Consider the following 7,803-nt stretch of genomic DNA (forward strand, 5'->3'; position numbering starts at 1 on the left):
AAAAAGAGGAGAGATTAGAATTAACCAAGAGAGCCCAGATAATTGCAGCCCAAAAAACTTCTGAGAAAAAATATAAACGTCCTTTTTCATGTGACTGTTTTCAAAGATAATTTGTAAAAGAGAAATGAACTATGGTCACAGATCTTCATTGTATAAGGTTAAAGGACGTTTCACCATGCTTGTTCAATGAACCATAAACATTAAATCGAAACGTGCCACCAGTGGAATGGTCGTTAAGAACACTAAAAGCTTACAGACGGGCTGACAAATAAGGTCACAGTATGAAAACTTGGGACAACTTCTACTGACTCTGGAAAAAACACACAAAAAAGAATGGCCGGCAAGCATGGTCCCTGCTCTCTTGAACCGTGAACGGTCTTAGGCATGCTGGCAATCAGTCCAAGCAGGCATGAGGCAACTGCAGAATGTGGCCAAGGGCAATAATTGCAATGTCGTAGTGTGAGACGTCTAAGACACGCGCTAACAGGGAGAACAGGACGGACAGCCTGATCGTCCTCGCAGTGGCAAGACACGCTCGTGTAACAACACCCCTGACAGGATCGGTTACCAGTCCGAGACGATCACTACCCATGCGCGAGACAGGTACAGGAGGCAACAGTGCGCGCGGAAACGCCCGAAGTTCAGCCAGGATTGTACGAATCCCTCCCATCAGTGCCTCGAGACTGTCGCCATAGGCTGAGAGAGGCTGGACTGAGGGCTTGTAGGCCCTGTTGTCAGGCGAGGGCCTCCTCACCCAACATGCTACCTGAACAAACAACTGTCGCCTATGGGCACAAAGGCCAATCGGGCTGGACATAATAGACCCTGGAAAAAGTGCTCTTCACTGAGGCAGTTCTGCGGTTTTGTTGTTCACCAGGCGGTGGTGGTCAGATTTGCATTTTCATCGAGGAATGAGCGTTACACCGAGGCCTGTACTCTGGAGCCGGGATCGTTTGGAGGTGGAGGGTTACGCTCGCTCACTGGTCTGGGGGCGGTGTGTCACAGCAATCACATCTGGGAACTGAGCACTTCCTCGTTTTGTCATTGCTTGTTGTGTTAGGCACAATCTCAACGCTTGTGGGCGTTACTAGGAGAAGACATACGCTCTTCCCTCATCGTGCGTATCTCTTCCTGTCAGGCTCTCTATCTGTACATTGACCTCTTTCTTTCCAGCATTGAAGACAATGCCACCAGCCATGACAGCTCGTTTCTGTGCGTGTATTTCGCTCGCAAGTAAGGGAATGTAGTAATTCACCTGCCATTGGCAGCGGAGGAGGCCGGATCTTCAATTCCATCTGCTGTGTCTCTCCAGCTCGGGCTGTTGCGGGACGTCGGAGCAGACGCTTCCTACTTTACCCGGCCTTGCAATTTAAACGCCGTGTCTCCCGCGTGCTAGCGTAGTAACCGACTACGCCGCCGGCTTCCCTGCGGGCCATCTATCTTGCTGTTCAATGGACATATGAGTCACTTGGCTACAAAGCCTGATGCCTGCTGGACTGGTTCATGTTAGGTCACGGTACTCCATTTTTGTTTATTTTTTTATTTAATTTTTTTTAATCTGTTGGCCCTAGCCTGAACTCAAGCCCTGTGTGTAGATAACCGACACTCTCGTGCCCATTCATCACAAATTTATACCTGTTGTTTGTCTTAGTTTGATTAGCTGTTGTTGTCTTACAGTGGGGCAAAAAAAGTATGTAGTCAGCCACTCAAATATGTGCACACGTTCCTCCCACATTAAAAAGAGAGAGGCCGTAATTTTCAAATCATAGGTACACTTCAACTATATCCAAAGACTAAAATGAGAAAAAACCATCCAGAAAATCACATGTACGGATTTTTTATGATTTATTTTGGCAAATTATGGTGGAAAATAAGTATTTGGTCAATAACAAAAGTTTATTCATACTTTGTTATATATACCCTTTGTTGGCAATGACAGAGGTCAAACGTTTCTGTTAAGTCTTCACAGGTTTTTCATCACTGTCAAACGCTCTCTAAACACTTCTGCGAGCAGGCCCCTTTCCTAAATCGCGCCTGGCCCGCGGCATCCTGGAGAGGATATTGATCTTCATCACCGTCCAGTCGAGGATGGCCTGGTTGTCTTTTAAAGAAGTAATTCCACCATCTAAATAAGCTTGCCCCCTTTCAAAAAAATGTAGAACTAAGAAACAGATATAGCCCTTGGTTCACTCCAGACCTGACGTGCCTCGAACCAGCACAAAAACATCTTCAGAACCAGAATTGCATCCTGTAGCTCTAACTCCAAAAAGTTTTGCGGACACTGGTAAATGGATTCATGGAGACAAGGCACCTCCTCCCCAGCTGCCACTGCTCTGATGCTAGGTTTAACATTGCACGGTCACCCCACGATAAATCCATTGATAATCGCGAAAATTCAAATAAGCAATTTCTCTGATGGACTGAGCCCAAGCTTTTCCTCCTGGGGCTACCGCGCCAAACCCGGCAACAGGCTACTACCCTCCCACCCCCCCTGAAGCTACTTGCTCTCGAGCCTCACCAGCTCTACTCCTTCCCCAAATCCATGATAGCAGATGTTTCTGAAACTGCCAAAACCTGGACCCCTACAAATCAGCTGGGCGATGACAATCTGGAATCCCTCTTCTTTCCTAAAATTATTTGCCCCATTGTTGCTACACCTCTCGTGCATTACCAGTACGTGTTCAAAACTCTCCTTTTCGTATCGCTACCGATGACCTAAAGATATTGAAAGCTTGCCTGCGTCATCCGCTTCTTCAAAGGGGGTGACACTCTAGACCAAATGTTATAGACTATATCCATTCCTGCCTGCTGTCTCTCTAAAGTCTTCGAAAGCCAAGTTAAACAAACAGATCACTGACCATTCGAATCCACCGTACCCTTCTCCCTGTGCAATCTGGTTTCGAGCTGGTCACGGGTGCTACTTCAGCCACGTCAAGGTAACTAAACGATATCATAACCCGCATCGTAAAAAACAGTACTGTGCAGCCGTCTCGTCCGGACCAGGCAAGGCGTTTCGACGGTTTCGTGTCCCAACATCACTGTATATTCATATATCGTGTAGACATTCAATAGCCTTGGTTGTACTCAAATTGAACTTGCACTCGCCTGGGTTCACCAACCTCACTTAAACCGAGCAGAGCCTTCGTGTGTCAAATACGGAGGGCCTGTTTGTCCGGACCTCTGGGCAGTCTCTAATGGGGATAACCACAAGGTTTCAATTCTCTGGGTCCGACGGCTGTTTCTCGTATAATTATCTTAAATGAATGTCGCTTCTTGCGCTGTGATTTCCTGACGTCCTGCACCTCTACTGCAGACGACACACATATTCTGTAACATTCTGGCCCTTCTTTGGACCACTCTGTGTTAACTTAACCTCCAAACGAGCTTCAATGCCATATAACACTCATTCCGTGGCCTCCACTGCTCTTAAACGCTAGTAAACCAAATGCATCTTTTTCAAACAACCCGTAGCCACGCACCTGCCCGCCAACTAGCATCAACTACCGGCTGAGACCGGTTCTTGACTAGTACAGATGTTAGACAATTAACTACAAATACCGTAGGTGTCTGTGCTGTAGACTGTAAGACTCTCCTTCCAGACTCATAATTAAACATCTCCAATCCAAAATCAATATCTATGAATCGGCTTTTTCTATTTCGCAACAAAGCCTCCTTCACTCAAAATACCCTAGTAAAACTGGGACTACCTACGATCCCTCTGGATCTCTTTCTCGGCAATGTTCATCTACAAAATAGCTTCCAATACTCTACTCAGCAAATGGATGCAGTCTATCACAGTGCCAAACTTACTGCGTTTTGTTACCAAAGACCTTAATAGCCTTCACACACCACTCATGGTTCCGAATCTGCATGTTATGGCTTAGTCGTTGTCCTTCTCGTACATATTTGTCGCCAGACCACTGGCTCCAGGATCACTCTGATAAGTCTATGCTAGGTAAATCCTCCCTTATCTCAGCCACTGGTCATGATAAACAACACCCACCCCATAGCACGCGCTCCAGCAGGTATATCTCACTGGTCATCCCCAAGCCAACACTCTTTTGGCTGCCTTTCCTTCCAGTTCTCTGCTGCCAGTGACTGGAACGAATTGCAAACAATTCGCTGAAGCTTGGAGACTTATATTTCCCTCACTAAACTTTAAACATCAGCTTATCTGAGGCAGCTAACCGATCGCTGCAGTTGTAGACATAGTCCATCTGTAAGATAGCCCAACCCCAATCACCTACGCTCATCCCCATATTGGTTTTTATTTATTTTTCTGCTCTTTTGCACACCAGTATCTCTACTTGCACATCATCATCTGCTTTTCGTTTATCACTCCAGTGTTATCTATTCCGCTAAATTGTTAATTACTTCGCTAACTATGGCCCTATTTATTGCCTACACTCCTCACTCCATTTGCACACACTGTATATAGACTCTTCTTTTTTTCTATTCGTGTTATGGGACTGTACACTTGTCCTTATCATCATCCTCTCACCCCTCCATTGTCACCTTCAATCACGGTCACCATGGCAATGGTGCGTGTTGACTAGACATAGTACCTGGTTACACTGGGGGTGTGCCACGCACCATTCTCCCCTCGATGATCCATTCTTATCAAGGGCCTGCTCCTCTTTGTTTATTGTGTCGCACTGCTTGCTTTATCTTCGGCCAGGTCGCAGTTGTAAATGAGAACTTGTTCTCAACTAGCTTACCTGTTAAATAAAGATAAAAAATTAATAAAAATCTCAATCCATTGCGCACGTCTCGGGACCTGTTGGAATCGGAGGTGAGGAGGCTAGGCCCATTTCCCCCCAGAATGTCTGGGAACTTTCAGGTGCCTTGGTGGAAGAGTGGGGTAACATCTAGAGCAGCAAGAACCGGCAAATTTGGGTGCAGTCCATGAGGCGAGGAGAGCCACTGCAGTACTTATGGCAGCTGGTTGCACACACAATACCGAATACTGACTATTTCTTTTGATTGATTTTAATTCCCCCTTTGTTGCTAGGGACACGTTTAATCATTTCTGTTAGTCAGTCTGTGGAACTTGTTCAGTTTATGTCTCACTTGTGGAATCTTGTTATGTTCATACAAAATATTTACAACATGTTAAGTTTGCTGAAAAAAAACACAGTTGACAGTGAGTGGATGTTTCTCTTTTTTTGCTGAGTTTAAATGCTTCACAGAGTTCAAGTAGATAAAAAAAACATGAGCTGGCACACACCTAGAATAAAAGTTTGTGTGGAGGCGAATAAACTATAAGCTATCAAAATAAAAGAAAGTCGCTAATCACAGAGTTCAAGTAACCTCAACTGTTCAGAGGAGACTGTGTGAATCAGGCCTTTCATGGTCGAATTGGTTGCAAATAACTACTAAAGGACACCCAATAAGCAGAAGAGACTGTGCTTGGGCCTAGAAAGATGACAGCTGAGTTCAAATTTTAGATGGTGGTTCCAAACCGTGTCTTTGTGAGATGCAGAGTAGGTGAACGGATGATTCCGCCATGGTGGTGTTCCCACCGTGAACGCATGGAGGAGTGAGGTGTGATTGGTGCTTTGCTGGTACACTCAGTGATTTTTTTTTAGAATTCAAGTCACACTTAACCAGCCATGGCTACCACAGCATTCTGCAGCAATACGCCATCCATCTAGTTAGTGGGACTCTCATTTGTTTTTTCAACAGGACAATGATCCAACACTCCTCTAGGTTGTGTAAGGACTATTTGACCAAGAAAGAGAGTGATAGAGTGCTGCCTCAGATGACCCTGGCCTCCACAATCACCCGACCTCAACTGTTGATAAAAACGTTTACAGGAAGACAGGAGATCAAGTAGAGACAATAGGACGAGGTGGATAATTTTATAATAAGGCCGTTTTATTCAAGTGTAAAGATATCAGGCAAAAACGTGCACGGCCCCTTTCTTGTCAGATTCTTATGAAATCGTCGGAGAAGAGGCCGCTCCACACAGTACATACAGATTAATAGAACAACTAGCAAAGTAGGTTGATCTTGAAGTCTGGCCTTCCGATTGGTCGATCCTGGGTTCGTTTTCAGCAAACTTAACATGTGTAAATATTTGTATGAACATAACAAGATTCAACAAGTGAGACATAAACTGAACAAGTTCCACAGACATGTGACTAACAGAAATGGATTAACGTGTCCCTGAACAAAGGGGGAAAAAATCAAAATCAAAAGAAATAGTCAGTATCTGGTGTGGCAACCAGCTGCATTAAGTACTGCAGTGCATCTCCTCCTCATGGACTGCACCCAAATTTGCCGGTTCTTGCTGTTAGATGTTACCCCACTCTTCCACCAAGGCACCTGAAAGTTCCCAGACATTTCTGGGGGGGAATGGCCCTAGCCCTCACCCTCCGATCCAACAGGTCCCAGACGTGCGCAATGGGATTGAGATTTTTTATAATTTTTTTCATCTTTATTTAACCAGGTAAGCTAGTTGAGAACAAGTTCTCATTTACAACTGCGACCTGGCCAAGATAAAGCAAAGCAGTGCGACACAATAAACAAAGAGGCAGGCCTATAAGACTGAGATCATCGGGGGAGTGGTGGTGCACACCCCCATGTACCAGGTACTATGTTCTAGTCCAAACGCACCATTGCCATGGTGACCGTGTTGGTGACAATGGAGGGTGAGGATGATGAATAAACAAGTGTACAGTCAATAACACAATAGAAAAAAAGAAAGTCTATATACAGTGTGTGCAAATGGAGTGAGGAGGTAGGCAATAAATAGGCCATAGTAGCGAAGTAATTACAATTTAGCAGAATAACACTGGAGTGATAAACGAGCAGATGATGATGTGCAAGTAGAGATACTGGTCCGCAACAGCCGGTTGAGGACACAGCAGATGGAATTAAGATCCGGCCTCCTCGCTGGCCATGGCAGAAATACTGACATTCCTGTCTTGCAGGAAATCACGCACAGAACGAGCAGTATGGCTGGTGGCATTGTCATGCTGGAGGTCATGTCAGGATGAGCCTGCAGGAAGGGTACCACATGAGGGAAGAGGATGTCTTCCCTGTAACGCCACAGCGTTGAGATGCCTGACAACAAGCAAGACAACAAGCTCAGTCCGATGATGCTGTGACACACCGCCCAGACCATGACGGACCCTCCACCTCCAAATCGATCCCGCTCCAGAGTACAGGCCTCGGTGTAACGCTCATTCCTTCGATGATAAATGCAAATCTGACCACCACCCCTGGTGAGACAAAACCGCGACTCCTCAGTGAAGAGCACTTTTTGCCAGTCCTGTATGGTCCAGCGATGGTGGCTTTGTGCCCATAGGCGACGTTGTTGTCGGTGATGTCTGGTGAGGACCTGCCTGACAACAGGCCTACAAGCCCTCAGTCCAGCCTCTCTCAGCCTATTGCGGACAGTCTGAGCACTGATGGGAGGGATTGTACAATCCTGGTGTAACTCGGGCAGTTGTTGTTGCCATCCTGTACCTGTCCCGCAGGTGTGATGTTCGGATTGTACCGATCCTGTACAGGTGTTGTTACACGAGGTCTGCCACTGCGAGGACGATCAGCTGTCCGTCCTGTCTCCCTGTAGCGCTGTCTTAGGCGTCTCACACTACGGACATTGCAATTTATTGCCCTGGCCACATCTGCAGTCCTCATGCCTCCTTGCAGCATGCCTAAGACACGTTCACGCAGATGAGCAGGGACCCTGGGCATCTTTTTTGTGTGTTTTTCCAGAGTCAGTAGAAAGTGTCCCAAGTTTTCATAACTGTGACCTTATTTGTCTACCGTCTGTAAGCTGTTAGTGTCTTAACG

The 7,803-nt window shown here is 46.1% G+C and overlaps 1 protein-coding gene across 2 annotated transcripts in view; it reads right to left on the minus strand.

The window, feature by feature from the left end:
- The window catches only part of LOC111957940 (pleckstrin homology domain-containing family A member 2), a 30,219-nt gene that overhangs the window by 12,232 nt on the left and 10,184 nt on the right, over positions 1–7,803 (minus strand). The window lies entirely within an intron of this gene.

The sequence above is a fragment of the Salvelinus sp. IW2-2015 genome, linkage group LG33 (genome assembly GCF_002910315.2).
Source record: "Salvelinus sp. IW2-2015 linkage group LG33, ASM291031v2, whole genome shotgun sequence".
NCBI lineage: Eukaryota > Metazoa > Chordata > Actinopteri > Salmoniformes > Salmonidae > Salvelinus > Salvelinus sp. IW2-2015.